The 17,867-nt window shown below is 31.5% G+C and overlaps 1 protein-coding gene across 1 annotated transcript in view; it reads left to right on the forward strand.

Moving 5' to 3' along the window:
* Nucleotides 1-4,914: 4,914 nt before the first annotated feature.
* Nucleotides 4,915-17,867, forward strand: part of AkhR (Adipokinetic hormone receptor) — an 82,735-nt gene continuing 69,782 nt past the window's right edge. Inside the window, exon 1 of the mRNA XM_068764659.1 lies at nt 4,915-5,038. The gene's annotated coding sequence lies outside the window, so the exon portion shown is untranslated. The remainder of the gene's footprint in view (nt 5,039-17,867) is intronic.

Here is a 17,867-nt window from a genome sequence, read left to right on the forward strand (position 1 = left end):
TTTGATCGTTATAATTTACATCCTTTTCATACTCAACCTTTTGAGATATAAAATTATTAAATCATTTTAATACTTAATACTTTTGTGTGTCATTGAACTCACTTAGAGTAATATAATGTTGGAACTCTTTCCCCGAAATCTCAATGGAAACGTTTATTCGTTTAGAGTACATGAATAGAATAATAAAATATTGTTTAAAGAATTTCATTATAAGATTTAAAAGGTACACAAAGTGCAAATTAATAACTAAAATAACATTTAATATTTTTTTAAAGCGTATAAAGTGGTTTTCTCCATCAGAAACAAAATTGCACCAAAAGGATTTGGTATAAATTCTAAAGTAGTTTTTAATTTTTTATATGCGTATGGTATGATGCTTGGCAGATTTTTTATAACACATTCTTTTCCACATTTGACCACCAACTCGCCCGATGAAAAGGTGGTCGAAGATGTAGCATGCAGACTCTATAGGCACATATTCATTCTGACTCGCCGGCGGTGTTCAAGGCAGAGAAGTTCTTTAAAAACTAAATACAGTATAAATCAAATAGCACGCCGTTCTAATGAATCAAGAGCTTCGATACTTAATCGAGCCATCCCTGAGGTGGCAGCAGTATTACCGCATATGTCCGGATCTGTGCTTGATATAGAGTTAGCAACTGTCCCAATGTGAAATACCGCCTGACCTTATTCAAGACACCCAGCTTCTTACTAGTTAATTTAAAGTTAGGCACTCAAGGCTCAAGGCAGCTTCCGTAGTCGAGCGTAAGGGTTAAAGATAATTCCTGGAGCTCAAGGTGGCCTGCTAATACAGGAACACCTCGGAAGAGTGTAAACGACCATTTTTTGGTAGAGAAAAGATAGGCTCGCCTTTTTTGAGTGTTGAAACTAACTACAGGCGTGTACAGAATGGGAGATGAGTGCTGAAATGATCGAGGGATCCCAAAAAAATACTTTCTCCTTTCAAGACATCATTATTGTTTTTAAAAGTATTGAGATTAATTTGATACAATATATTATTAATATTATAGTCGACTATAAAAAAATTAAAAGGATGAAAAGTGTTTATTTAAAAATACAGTTTATTGGTTAATGATCTGTTTAAAATCATGTTTGTTTTTCTTGTACATAGAAAATAATATAAATAACAGGGGTAGCTATTCATGTCTCTGCATTAATATTGTACGTGCAGTCGCATTCATAGAGTGGAATCATTGTTAAAACGAGGTAGCTATTGAAAACTTTTAATTGTATATTGATATTCTTTCATATTTATAATTAGTTAAGAAAACATAATTAATACGCAAATTATCTAGTAGTGTTTGCACATCATTAGACTCGGAGCTTACAAAAATGATGTGCGTATGATAATAACCTGTATAATTATATATCACAGCTTTGTCGTTGTTACAGCTTATAGACGCCCAGTGAAAGACAAAGATCTCCTCTAAAGATATCTATAGGGAGCTATATAATAATCGCCACGCTTGGCAGGCGGCTTGCCGATCGCAGTGTGGTATTATGGTACGCAGAGGACATTGCTGCCAATCCTCTAGATACTTGTTTGTGGCAGTTCTATATGATTAATGTACAAAGCGCACTTTGTACAAGATTGTATCCCTGGAATTTTTGGGGGAGACCTATACCATGCCTAATGAATCTATGGGCTGAAATTACTGTATATATATACATATATTGTTCATAACAGACTACTAATCACTTGATCGTCAAAAATAATGAGAGCAGCTATATCAATATTTTCCAACCTTTTTTGTGCCATGTCCCACCAAAGCCTTTCTAAAATTCATATGCCCCCCTATGTAATATACATAGATTTTATATCAAAGCCGATGGCTTAAACTCGAGTCGAATACACTTTTTTTTGCCCCCTTTAAGAATCACATTGCCCTCCCGTGAGTCTTGAGCCCATCGTTGGGAAACACTGATCTGTATGTTAAAAATTGTTTGTTGATTTTATTCGAATATTTTGTCTTTTAAATAGTAGCTCCACCTTCACCGCACCGCTTTGTTGCTTGTAAAAGAATTTTAGAATCAGCGCCATCTGCCCCCTGCGCTTTCGAATCCGCGGAAATTGCAAATACAATTTTGACTAATGTATATTTAGTAAAAGAACATGGCTTATAGTATTTACAATGTATATGTAGCATTTAATATAAGCTATACCTACATAATTAATTAACTTTTCTAGAACATTTTCTCACCAGCCCATTAGTTATCTCTGCACCGTTTTGGTTTGAATATAAGGCATTAATTCCTTTAACAAGTCGTAAAAAGGGGAGAAACTATAAATAAACGTATAACTAGGTGTTTTAAAACTTCTCAAGCGAAAAGACTTGAATGTTACTTTTCAATTTTATCGCAGTGGTCAACGGTGGTCGCCACGTCGGCTACCATCATTAAGCCGTGTTTACGAGGCGTTAGCCAAGTGAGATAATTGACGACTACGGGGGTCCTAGGGGACATGTGGTAGCCGTTGCACAAGGTAAGAGCGGGGCGGTTTTCAAATGATAATTATTACTGATGTAACTTACGAACTAATCACACAGGATGACTCTTCAAAAAATTCTGTAATTTCAGACACTTAGTCAGTTTTTTTAACCGTTATCAACATTAAAAGACGCAAATTGCAAGGAATAAAGGCCAGTGACTTTCAGCAACTTTAAAAGGAAAAAATTTAGTAACTTACGCTAAAGAAAACTTAAGCAAGCTTTTCTTTTTTTGGCAGCCTGGTAAGATTTTTCATAAAATCAGATCGAGTATATTGCTACCCTAAAAAAGACAAAAGATAATATATATATTCATCGTAAACTATTTAGTTTATTTGTTCTTATTTTTGACTCTGCTTTGCAAGGAGTCGTAGTTGTGAAGAAAATCACCAGGAAGAAGCTCTCATAATCATAATTTCATATCAACATGTATTAAAAAGGAATCTCAACATTTATATATGAGTTACAATTGTGTACAATACCTATATACTCCCGTGTAGTCTCTAAGATAACATATAATAAATTTAATTAGTATATTAAACAATAACTTGTAAAATAATTCTTATTTCTGTGTCAAGGATTTTATAAGTGATAAACTTTGGGAATGAATTAATTAATCTACAACTGTGTTGAGGATGTATGAAAATGACCACAGATAATCCGTCTACGTTTGTTCTGGGCTTTCCTCACATCAGGATGCGTTTCGAATAATCTTAAGTTTCAGTTGAAGGACATCATCATAAGGGGGTTCAATATGATTCCCTGTTTTATCAAGTTAAACACTTCTGACATTTTTCTTATGTACATATATATATACAACATACACACAAGTGGTCAATATACGTGATAGTAAAATGAATGAATAATTAAATTAATACAGCTTGGGTTTGAAGCGTTAAATTCTACACACTGCAGTTTGGGTCCACTGTAGTCAGACAGGAAAATATCTTTTATACAAATTATACAATAATTCTATGAACCGCGTTACCTGCAAACTAGAGCTTAATATCGTTGTCTATCATTAAAATCAAACTCGGAGATTACCAAAATACGTGAGAGAAATTGTTGTCGTCGTTTTAGCCCATAGACGCCAAAGATTAAAATAATCTCTGAGTAATTAAGATAGAGAAAGTCTTCAACAAAGGGAGCCATAATATAAAATATTTGCTGTCAAATATTGAACGTGAAACAGCCATTAAAAAGGTAATAGAGGATGTAAAAAAATGTCATGCACCATGAAATATTATAAAGTAAGTATCGCGTTACTTTTATTTTATTAACTTATTTTTGTGTCGTTGTTTTAGCCCAAAGACGCCCACCACAAAGCTAAGGCCTACCCCAAAGATATCAAGAGGTACAATAGGGAATGTACAATGAGCGCCATGCTTGGCAAGCGGGTTGTTGATAGCAGTGTGGTATTATGGTACGCATAGGAAGTTGCTGCCTATCTTCCGGAAACTTGCTTATGAGCAGTGGCGACCCTATATAATAAATTCACAAAGTGTGAATTATATAAGTTTGTATACAAAAATCGAACCCGTGACCTAGGATCGCAAGTCTCAGTCCTCTACCGCTGGGCTATCACTGCCCATGTGACAGAAATATGTCATCTTTTATACAATAGTATCTAATAATTAACTGTACTTAAATGTATTTTATTTTAGACTATGCGACAAGAAATAATAAAAAAATAAACGCATATTTTTTTGTCGTTGTTTGTTGATAAATACTGATTGTCAGTTAGCGTTTTAAATCGCTATATTGGCGTTGGTAGCCTAAATCTGTTACTACAACGGGTTGAGATACCGCCAATATTGTATGTGTGCCCGTGTTCAGTATGTCGTTCCAAAGGATATCCGAAATTCCCGAACTATGGCTCGATTAAATATTATATATTGGATATAGCATTATTTACAAAAACCAAGTTTCTACTTCTATTATATATTGATTTTATTTATTTTATTTGTACGAACAAAAGCAAAATGTATTAATTATTTTAATGTAAAGTATGTTAGTTTTTTATTACCGTACCTTTGACAAGAGTAAATAGATTTAATAAAAATTTAACATTTACAGACAAAAACGTTGAATTTCGAGAGATAAAGAAAATTAAATAGAAAATGAAAACTTTTAAAACAGTTTCTCATCTTCACAGACGCAGCAAGACTATCTATGATGATTCAAATGACCCCACAAACTTTACGTAATACTGATAAAAGATTATATAGTTTACACTGTTAATATGACTGTATAATATTTCCACTTTATTATCAACGCTTCAACCTAACATTTGCACCCCATTCAACCCGTAAGTGAGAGATAGGATCTGGGCGGGCCGCCCGAGACATGCCGCCCGTGGCAGCCGATCGGCCCTCTGGTACTCTCTAGTATCACTCGAGCGCTCGGCCTAAACAAACGCCCTCTTATCACCGCTCGCTGAACGTCACTACGGCAGTGGTCAGTGTAAGTACAGTGCAGTGAAAGTTTCAGTTGTGACATTCAGAAAATTTTAGGATGCGAAAAACTTTTCGGTGAGTCAACTTTTTCTTTTTATTAAATGTTTCCACTACCACTTGTATTACGAAAACAGTACATTATAAGTTTAACTCTTAAATAAAGTGAAATAATAACTGTTTGTTACGCACAAACTGGTAAGTTTTTGGCCGGTTCAATGTAAAAATAATCGACGATTCAAAACTGCGTGTTTATGGCGATTTCAATAAAGATATTTAGAATATGGATTTAAACTAATACTTTTTAAAAAGTTTGCGATAAACCGAGAATTCTTGCATTAAATTTACTTTATACATCATTTACCGACAATTACAAAGATCATTGCTAATAAGGAATATGTTACATCGTCGCTTAATCAGTAATTACATTTTAAATAAAAATATCAATGCTGAATCTTTAATAACTATTTACGACCAAAAAATTTTATTAATTTCAATATTTATTACTCTTAATAGAGTACTAAATACTGAAACATACAAAAATACGTCGTCTCTTTTACGAGTATTTAATAAACTTCATTGTTTAATTTTATATATGTGATTGGTAAAGTAAATATAATTAAAAGATTAAATGTTAAAAAATATATTTGAAACCATTGAACCTCAAATAACTTACGCATTCACCCATTTAAAACTTTTATATGTGTAACCATCGCTCTGTTTTTACAAAATTAACCAATAGATTTTATGGAATACTTGTGAAAGCGATCATATGTTTTTTATGTTTAATTATATATTACTATTAATATAGTAATTTATAATTATTAAAATATAAAAAACCCTTAGCAACTAAATAATTTTAAAGATTTAAAACTTTTTGCTGATAAATGACGTATTATATAGTATACATTTAACCCTTTTATGTATTCCATAAAATTCATTGATTAATTTTGTAAAAACAGAGCGATTAGTATAAAAGTTTTAAATGGGTGAATGCGTATGTAATTTGATGTTCAATGGTTTCTATAATAAATAACGTAATAAAAAATAAACGCTTTTAAAATTAAGATTGCTGTATATTAACATAATTTTTAGTTTACTATCTGTATCTGCAGTCTTTTACTATTTGGAGTTATTGGCAGGTTGCAATCCAACAGAAAATAATTATGTTTCGAAGGGATTACTTTATACATGGTGTTTAGCTATAGATATAAATGTTCTAAAGCTTTTTGCTGACAATGAGTTATATATTTACCTTTTTAAAGTATATTTAATAATTTGAATACTATGATATTTAAAAATATTACAATAAATACGATAATAATTACGTAAAAGCAGTAAAAATTAATGTTCATCGCTGCATGTGCCTTAGTGTCCGAAAAGCCAGCTTCTCAATTTCTTTTGTAAATGAAAAAGCTGTAATGACTTTCGCTTGAAGCTCTAAGCGTTGGACGAGTGGCTTATAAGCACGCAATCTTAAATTAAGAAATATAATAGCCTACCATACATGGATAAAGATATATTTATATAAAGTCGTTATCAATGGTTACTGTTCTACTGATATTTATGTCAGTGTTGGTCATATTATAATCTACTTCGATTTCATCACTTGCATTACAGAATAATAACTAGAGTATAGTTCTTATGGTTTAGTTTCCATACATGAAATAATAAAACAAATATTTATACTTTCTTATATATAGGAGGACCGGACAGTATTGTCGCTTTCTTAAGTTAAATTGACATGGATACATTTTGAACAAGTTTTTATTTCTTATCAACAATATATTCACCATCGTTATCAACAACTTTTGCCATCTAGTATATAAATTTTCAATGCTGGAGCGGGTAAAAATCATTTGGTTTTTCTGTAAAATATGGCGACGTAAACAACATTACTACTCGATCTCTCTGATATTTGCTAAGCATTTTTTAAACGTCAAGACATTGATATAATGTACATTTAAATGTGTATTCGTACATAGAATTATTCGTAATATCTTCATTTCCTTAATTTTTTCTTACTTTCAGTTACTACTAGGTTCGAAATGTTGTTATCGACAAAAACCTGACAAGAAAATCGATAGTCACTGTTTTGAAACAAATTTTATGATTATTAATTTTTTATTAATCTTCTCCCACGTGAAAATCAGTTTGACACTAAACTGGGGTATGTGTGTCTGCTACATTATATTTAAAACAATGATAAGCTTTATTGATCTTTTCTTAACCTATTCGTAAAACTATTTCATTGATTTTATGATAGAAGCGTATACATCTATTTATTTTTACAACGTAAAATCGATATAAATATATCAGTTACGTTACTACGCAAATTGATCTTAATATTTATTTCAAAACTTATACAACGTAGCCATGCTCTACGAAAAAATCACACGTCAAATCGGCTTGTTACATCTGGTGTAATAAACAAATCAATATGTTTTTTTATTTAGCATACATTATAGAGTAAATTTACAATCTTTGATCGTAGATAGCATCTGGGTTTATATTCGTGGTATCATATTCACGTTAAAAAACATAAATTAAAATCATTTAAAATAAGTTAAAGTACGGCAATAAATAAAGAAGAAATATAATATATATAAATAAAGAATAAAGAGCATTAGGAGCGATAAGTGTATTCATTTAATATCGTTGTTACTTAGAATACTTTACAATTCTTTAATAACATACAAATAACTTCATTAAAAACGACAGTAAAGAAATTAAAAATAATTAAACCTATCTAGAGTACAGTCTCTTCACCACTTACTCAGAGGCTGCTCCCGATTCGAATCCAAAAGACGTAACCACGTGACCTTATGCGAAAACCTTAATGTATTTTCTTTCAACTTACCAGACCTCCTCTCTGGCAGAATCTTTTGATGAGTTTTCCCGGCATATTATCCTAATTCTCAAGGTATTTAACGGTCTGTAGCGCTTGGGCAGCGACTTGAGATAGAATAATGTACCAATTAATGTATAATTGAGTAAAACCTCCAAAATTATTTATATGTATAAATTTTAGCTGGATCTACTCAAAAGTAAAAATTGTAAATAATGATAAAACGCTGTCATGACACGCAGCTGGGAGAAGAAAGATCCGTATCAAATAGCGGCAACCCTCTCCAACTGCCTGCGTTTAGTAAAGGAAAAAAAAAATTTGGTAAAAAAAAAAACACTGGCGATACAAATGACAATTAATAAAAAACCCTCACTAGTGCCTTTAAAACAGAATAAATTAGATTTTAAATCTTTACTCTTGTAAAATATTTATTATATTGTAATATTGAATAAATTTAATCTTTAGGTGAGATTTTTTTAGGGCTCATCATGCTGTGGGTACATAGTTACAGATAGATCCTACATACAACGCGTATTTATAAGAAAAAAATCTATTTTTATGTGCTGAGATTTTATATCTCGCGTATACTCTATATATAAATAAATTAACCCTGTGACGTTAATTGTACTTGTAGCTTGTAGCTTAATAGTTGCAAACTTAAATGAACGAGCTTTGTGGTGAATAGAAACCATATTCGCGAATTAAATAACTTTTAAGAAACCTTTACACGCTTTGTTCTCTACAATATATTGCTTTGCTCAAAAATAATATATTTAATGCCTCGTATTTGCTAACTAAACATAACTAAACATGGAAATTATTTAAAGGTGTGCGTTCCGAATGGTACGGCTAACGATTCCCGCTACAGTTTATTTTAAGTCATTACCACATCAAAGCACAACAGAGGATTCGAAGATATAACCAAAATAATGAAACTCCAAATTGACTTTCGAGCGAATAATGAAAGGAATTTATTAAATTTGATAGGTCTAACAGGCGCTCCAAATGCTTTTAGCCAGCGAACCATAATATAACCCGGCGTGTGTGATTGTAATATAGAGATTTTGTCGAATAATTTTCAATGGTAATAAATAAATATTAGTTTAATATTCAAACGTTATACTGCCCTCTGCGCGAAGGTCTGGAGTTGAAATAACTTTTAGTTAACAAGGAGAGCGTTGAAATTTTACAAACTAGTTGTTTAAAATTTTTGGCCTTCAACTATAATAACGTTATAATATTAAAAAAATTATAAAACAAACAGTAAGAATTTTTTATATATATTTAATCTATTTTCTACCATAGACGCTCACTCGTTGATCGCAGTGTGGTATCGTGGAACGGAGAGGACGCTGCTGCCCATATTGTATAAGATCATGAACAGCGGCACTTCCAATGGTCATCAAATATACATACAACATTTAATTAATGCACAAAGTGTGAATTATATAAAATTGTATCCTGCAATCACGCGTGGATAAAAATTGAAATCGTTGATACTGGAGATAAATACATTTTTTGTACATTTATATACATACATATATATATATATTATATATATATATATATATATATATATATATATATGTATATATTCACAAACGTAATTTTTTTTTAAAAGTATTTTTACACGTATTTTTTTTAAAGTATTGACTTTTAAGGCTGTTTATTGTAATAATTTTTTTTATAATAAATTTTGTGAATTTCGGTTTAAAGGTACTTTTCTTAATTTAAATACTATTCGGAGTCCGTTCATAAAAGTATATAATTCTTAATAATTAATTATTGTACTTTAATTATCAGAATAAAACAATTAAATTTGTAATAAAGTAATGTAATTAACTTTACACGAGTCTTATTCAATGTGTCGTAAACATGTACGTAAATATGAACACATTGAAAAAAGTTTTTTAATTAAACCATTCTTTAATATTGCGGTTATTTTTTAACAATCAATTCTTTGCAAGAGAATCTATATGTCTAATATTTTATTAAACATTTAGTCATTAATATTTGTACATTAAAGTAGGAATAATAAGTGTTATGGGTCCGGAACTGAAATACCAATATTCTTTACAGCCTTATAAAATGCGGTATATTTATAAAGAGCCCTTATTATACTATTATTGGATCAAACCTCCTTTTAGAAAAGTTGTGGGCGGTTATTCACTTTTCTAATCTGGATAATTAGGTGAAACCCAATAATTTTACCTGACTGTCTGAGGATCACTGTCTGTGTGTAGAGGCAAGATAATATAATTTTCAGAATGAGCGTCTATTAGTAATTGAACATGTTACATTTCGTTTCAGTCCATAGCCCATTGCAAGGCATAAGCCAAAAGTATCTATAAGGGGATATGCTATAATTGCCGCACTTGACAGGATGGTTGGCGATTGTAGTGTAATATTATAGCATGCAGAAGACGCTGCTGCATATTATCTGGAAACTTGTTTTTTGAGTAATGGCAATTCTATGTAATTAATGCATAAAGTCTGAATTATGTAAGTTTGTATCGCGGAATTTGAACCCGCGACCTACGATCGCAAGTCTCAGAGCTTTACCGCTATGCTATCACTACTAATGTTATATATAGGCATGCTATAAGTCATGGTATTCATCATGTCAATCGATAGATGCTCTCTGCAAGGCCCAGGCCAAAGACAGTCTACCTGGTGGGGGACGTATCCACGATTCGTAGTTGTTACTAGAAGTGCATTCAGTTTTTATTATTTATTTATGATCATAAAGTCTTCCCTTCTTCTGTTTCTAGTGGACATGCGATGCAACGAAAAATCCGTACATATGATGGGCGAAATTAATGAAATTATATCAAATGTGTAGTAAAATATAATAAGCAACTGTTTTGTCTAGTATCAAATAAAACAAGCAAAATATCGAGTGTTCATTACGGAGTTCCGAAATAATTAAAAGGTTAAAAGTATTACTTGGCTACGGGTTTCATTTTCTTAAGTAAATTTGCGGAGGACATCACGGATCAAACGCCGCACGACGCGGAGCTATGCTAATTGGAACGAATCTTCGCGCCGAAATATTTACGTCATGGATATAAGGTTTTGTTGACAGGTTATTATTAATTAAGGTATTTTAAATCGTTAATTAATTACAGTCCTGCACGTTATTAAATTGAGGCAATTCTCGGTTCGTTTGTGTTTCTATAATTTTTTTATTTATTTAACATTACAAAGAAGAGTTAGTTATTGATAGTGGATAGCACAATATATTTGTGCTATCAAAGTAGATATCGTATATATAAAATATAAAGTAAAATGATCTAAAATTAGTTAAACTGGAACGACACTGAGATTCGTGTGTGTGCATTCAAGTTCGATGTTAGTTTATTTAAGAAATGAGTTTTAAGTTTGTGTTCAAAGCAAATAAAAAGCTATATAGGGACTTGTCCTCCAGCATAGTGTGAAGGGGACAAAGTAAAAGACTTCGGGGAATCAACTCTAGATTTACGCATACGAAATACCTCTGAGAGAGAAATGGCGTAGGAGCATAAAAGTCAATACGGTGTCGACGACCCCAACTTTCTGATTTTAATAATCGACAACTAAACAAGAAAGAGTTTTTTATGGCTCCCGTTATTGAGGACCTCTGCTTCCCACCCTATCTGGTTTGTGACAGGGTTGTTTTTTTATCTTTACTAATTTTTCAGTCTTTTTTATTTTTATTCTCAGCTGTCATCCTTCACATATTCTATCATTCTATTTCTTTCATACCACAATTCGATCTGTCTTTCTCTTCCATTCTGATTGCCATTCGTTCATCGCCTCATCCTTTTCCCTCATTTCTTTTTGACAAAAAAACATTTACATTCGTTTTTTGATTTTTAAATACTACTAACTATGTTAAGGGCGAGCAAAGGTTTTCCAGAATCTTCGAATAAAAAACGACTCTATTAAATTAACGCTTTCGTAGCTCACTGGTAGTAACGGGGCCCTCACGCGTTGGTTTTTTAAAATGCAGCGGCCCCTTAAAAAGTTTTTAAAATATAATTTCGAATATAATAAGGAATATTAACTAAGAATTATTTGTGTCATCTGTTCATATACCCATCGGACGAAAGCTGTATAATTATAAAAAAACTGTAACATTATGACATAAGAGGATAAATATAAAATCATCATCATCGTTTCAGCTACAAGACGTCCACAACTGGGTATAATAATACACTTTAGGACATAGATTTCCAAAAGGACCAGTCAGAAGCGACACGCGTTCAGCGTCTTTCGACGGCTTTAGCGAGGTCGTCTGTGTATCTTGTCGATAGAAGTCTTACGCTTCACCTGTCGTGGTCTTCACTACAGATCCTTAAGGCTCCAGCGGCCGTTAATCAGCGGCCTTATCTGTGATTAGATCACATAGAAAAATACCAAGTCCTCAAACTCAACGAGCCACTACAAGATAATGAGGACCAAAATGAATATACAATCACGTAGTGGTGCAGAAATATACGTTATATGTATGTATATTGAGAGATGGTTCTGTTTGAAAATATGTGATAAACAGAGCGTGTATGTCCTGCGTCCTTTGTCCGTAAAGATTATGTAATATAACATACTTTTACTGAAATAGAGGAAAGGAAAGCGTTCAAATGTGAAAGCCGATATGGGTGTGATTTGATTTGTCGATTGTATAAACAGGATTTTATACGGCCATCGGATTTTATTCGTATTATATGTTTTATTGCCTCATCAAATCGTTTTTTTTTGTTAACTAATATATAAAAACTTTTTTAAAATATACATCTCGAATGATGATTGAAACGTTTCAATTTTATAACCTAAAAATCGATGCATTTAATTTTTTAATTAATGTTTATGGTTAACATTATGGCTCTAAGAATGAATGTTTAGAATTAAATGAAAGAATTTTTTTGTAAGACTGTGTTAAATGAAAATCCATTTTATTTGGCCGGTGAATAAACATATTATTGAATAAGATTTTTGAGGGTATCTTACATTTTTGTATTTGTCAGCGACCTATGTCAAAATTGACATATGTGACAGATAATAAAACTGTATTAGTTATCCGTAAATGAAAGCAAATAGAAAATAAATATGATCTATTTACGTTTATTACTATATAATTTCAATTATTAATCTTTTTTATACAAACAGTTATAAAAAGTAATTTACGATACTTATTTAGTAATAAAAAAGTTTAAATATGTTTTAGTGCGTATATTCATGTGTTATTTTTTTAGTTTTATTTTTAATTGTCTCACTTCTGCATAATTTACAACTTGTTATTTATAAACGCATATTAAGGCATTTAATGTTGACTGTTACACGCTTTGTATTACGTTTATATAAAAATATGTTTTTGGAATATAAGATAAAATATTAGAATATAAGATATAATATTAGATATAATATTATAAGACAAAATATTAGTAAAAAGGACGGTCTATTGCATTCGGCGAATTCTTCTAGACAACTATTGAGTAGGCTTAGTTAATAAGGAAACTACTAAAAAATAATGTGCATATATATTACAGATTACACAAATATTAAAAGTAACTGACAATTTAAATAAAATATATATGTATGCAGATCTCTACTTGTCATTTATAATAGAAAAGCTAATAAAATATTATTTAATAAATATTATTTTTCTTTGTGTAAACACAGTTACGCTTGCTAACGATATTTTAACGCCAAAAATAAGCTTTAACGACCGAGTATATGTTTATTATTACAGTTATGCGATAATTTATTAACTTTCGGTGGTATTTACGCTGTTCCGTTAATAAAAACCGCGGTAATTTAACTGTTAGCATTTCCTTTTTGCTGTAAACTAAAAACAGTAAATAAAACAAACAGATCTGCTTAAAAATTAGTAAATTTTACTTCAAAGTTTTAGGCAAGGAGTTATTTCTATTAACAATAAAATGCATCTGCAGTATTTTCTTCTTAGTCGTCTTTTCATTTCTGAAAGTCATATCCGTCTTGAAATGCCTTGAAAAAATCAAAGGACAGTCAAAATGGAGAATCGAGTTTTTGAATTAATTTGATCAGACCAAAAAGAACCTATCCGGAGATCTCTTGAGAAATCATCTGATCGTTTACCGTACTTTCCCTGAAAACAATAGTTTCTCGAAGTTATTTGGTTATCTGTAGGTGAAAATAATTTATTGATTACACTAACGGAATGTATTTTAGTTTAAATAATAAACTAATAAATAATTGTCTTAAGAAATGCAATGTTGTTTAAATAAATTATCGTCAATAATTTTTTATTATAAACTAGATCCTTGGCGAACCATAGTTAAACACCTTAGACTAATATCATAATTAATTATAGCGCGTGAATATTTTGCTATGATCAAAGTTTCGCAACGAAATCGAATCATAAATGAAAAGATTTACAGAAGAACCGAGTCATTGACGTAGGTCGAGGAATTGTTCGTCTGAAAGGGTGGGGTATATCGCCCGAGAGGCGATTTCGTGTTCGTTGACACCACTTGAGTGACCTACCTACTGTTTAGACGGACGATATAGTTAAGGTCGCAAGAAATCGCTGGATGCGGGCGTACGCCTTAAACTGAGCATTTATCGGCTGAAAAGAAGTAGAAGAATGTTTTGCTTTTAATCGATAAAAGTCCATTCGAATTTCCTCATTATATTTGCAATTAAATCAGCTGGCCCTTCGTTATCGAAGGTCTTTTGAAGATTCTGTTTACATTTCATGTTAGCACAACCATTTTCCCGCTTGTTTGAAACTGGAACCTTTAACCTTGGAATGACTTAGTACTCCTTGGTAATATACTGTGTAGAACCAGGTTTTAATCCTGAGCAATGATATGTGTTACATTTTTCTCCAGCACCAAATTGAATAAAAGCATTAATAATTATTTTCTGGTCGCACAGCAGACTAATGTTTCAGAACTGTATAAGAAAATCGAGGGTAGACATAGAGTGCGTTGTCAAGAGTCTAACTTTGAAGTAAGAAAAGGACCAATATTTAGCCACTTTCGCACATGCAGTCACTCAACACATATTTTACTCCTCCACGGGGCATCTTCAGGAGTTATGATACACCGATTAGTGCCAAACACAGAGCACGTGATTTAACAGTTAAAAGTTGTGTAATTCGCATTGTTTGCCACATGCGCATTTATCAGCGGGCGGTGCACTTTATTGCACGACTACTACTGCATGTGCGGAAGTGGCTAAATATTGGTCCTTTTCTTGCTTAGGATGGACTTCTGCAAAATAACGCCTGATTCCATTAAATATCTAACTTTGAATATGATAAAGATATGATAAAGCACAATTGTCTAAAATCTAAACACAAACAGATTTTAGACATTTGTGCTTAGCAACTCTTCGCGGCTTTCCTAATCGCTGATTATTAAGTCCAGGAACACAGACTCGCTCAACATCTGTCAGCCGTATATTAAACCAAAATTTGCATACATTACCCACTTTGTGATTTTCCGCATTTATAGTTGACAAGGTCAAAGCTTAGACACATCAATATCGTATGTAATAAAACGTTGACGCTATATTCGCTTATATGTTTCCCAATCCACTTAGGTGTATGTCATAATGGTACCATAAAATAGTTATTAATTCGGATTTATATATTTTATTTACTATGCTGACAGCTCATGATGAGTCAGTCGTATAATTTATGTTATATTAATTGAAGAGTTGATATAATTCAATGAAGTGATGACGAACGAAGTGACGACTTAAATTTTGATTGCGTTTTAAGAATACTACAAGAAGTTTTTTTCTATGTAATTAAACTATTGAGAAACATTGAAGTTTTAAGACCATTTATACAGTTGGCAAAATAGTAGGTTTATTTTGTAAATTACGCCTCGGATTTAGACTAGATAATTCATTCGAATAAATCTGTATGGATTCTTGAAATTATGTGATCGAGAAATTTGATTCGTAATAATATTATTGGTTTCGTTGTCTGTGACACCGTCCTTTCGAAATGATATCTGTGTCAACATGAAAACTTTTTTACATAAAACAAATTTAAATCTTTAAATACACACAAACAATAATATTTCTTAACTAGACAAAGTCGGAATCATCATATCGACAGAGGTGGTGGAATTCGTAGATTGCTTATAATGAAATAAATAATATCTATTTAAAATATTTGACATATATAAAAACGTCATGTATCATAGCAATTAAAAAAAATCGCTCTTTACTCGGAGACTTAGGTATACGATCCATTATTAGTTTTTATTGAAATCATCGAATATTTAAATCATTCAAATAATGTTCAAATTTAAAAAATCATTTTTTTTTATTAAATACATACATTACATATATATATACGTACATTTACTTCATTGAGAATAACATGAATGGAGTCTACAATGCTCACTTATTTTATAAGCAATAAACTTTTCGACATGTCTTTGAAATAACATGTATTCTTTTAATTTTCTTTCATCTTTTTCATAATATGCGTTTACATTTTTTTTTTGATTTCATCAACTTTCTTTAGCATGTCGCTGCTACGAGACATTCGATGTCATTGTGGAGAGACGTACCCAATTTTGTCTTTCGTTTTATATCTGTATTACGTGATTCTATTATACATTTGTATTTATTTTCGTAAAGATTAGCATCGGATTTATTTGCAAAGTACCGTTACATTCTTAACTCCCGTGTAAAAGCTAATTTAAAAACAGATATTTTTAATCTAAATGACACGTGTTAAGTATTTTATGAGTGAGAGTTACGTGTTTCGCATACACAGTAAGTTTAACCCAGCAAGATTTTATTCTTAAAGTTTGGAAATACGAAAGACTATCTAAAATGGTGATAGACAAAACACTTTCTTTTTCTATTACATTATTTTTTAAAAAAAAGAGACGTCACAGATTAATTCGAAAACTAATTCTAAATTTGAATTTCAAATACGTAAGAGTAAACAAAAAAAAACTTAGAACGTCTTCGTTGCGTAGGAGGAAATTTTATTGGGTATTATATTTGGTATAAATTTCTGAGCGACAGAAAAAAAGGGTTGGAATATCTGCCACGGACGTAGCAATCAATAATCCATTTAAAACTTCCATCGCCCTTATTTTACTTGATTACATTCCATTCTTATTAAAATCAAAATAATATATAAAATGGACTATCTTGTAGTTTAATTACGTTCAAAATAACGTCGTCGGAAATAATTAGATATAGTTTTTTTTTTATAAACAACTAAGTCTTTAAAACAAACGTATTTGCTTTCTTAGGCTGATTAAAAAATCTTTGATGCGAATGATTCTAGCGATAATTAAACTTCTGTTGTATTTTGTTTTTGGATCTTCTCAGATCACGATGAACCCTCGTAGCTTTAAGGTGATGGCTTCCCTATTACACGGAAGCTCAATCTGATTCTAATATTTATCAAACTGCGACCTACTATCAAATATTAACTCTGTGTTTGGCACTAATCGATGTAGCATGGCTCCTGAAGATGCCCCGTGGAGGGGTGAAACACGTGTTGGGTAATTTGGCCGTGGCGGTTGTGTGATTCGCATTGTTTGCCGCATACGCAATTATCAGCGGGCTGGCGGGCGGTGCATTTTATTGCACGACTACCACTGCATGTACGGAAGTAGCTAGATATTGATCCTTTTCTTACTCTCTTTTTTATGTTCTATTTGTTCTTTAACGAAATAATTTTTGCGTTTTGAATATTTCTCACAAATAAAAAGTTCCTTTATACATCGTAAAAAGGTGTTGAAGTCATAGAAAATCGTTAGAAAGTATATAAAGATATTCACATGGTGTATTAATTTATGTCTTACTTGGCTTTTACATTGGTATATCATGTTAATAATTTCGCAACATATGGGCACCGCGATGGCATCCCGAGTGATATATGATTCTTAGATAATTACAAAATAATATAAATAAAAAAGTGTCGGGTCTTTGTATTATTTCTATTTCTCTTTACAATACCATCCTTCAATATTATAGAAGAGTTCAATTTGATTCTAGTTTCTATGAGATTAGGTTCTTCTAACATTTTTCTCACGGCATGCAGAAGTTCCCTGT

This window comes from Battus philenor, unplaced genomic scaffold (assembly GCF_028537555.1).
Source record: "Battus philenor isolate CCGP_79_NKW_IND1 unplaced genomic scaffold, ilBatPhil1.0.hap1 SCAF_19, whole genome shotgun sequence".
Taxonomy (NCBI): Eukaryota; Metazoa; Arthropoda; class Insecta; order Lepidoptera; family Papilionidae; genus Battus; species Battus philenor.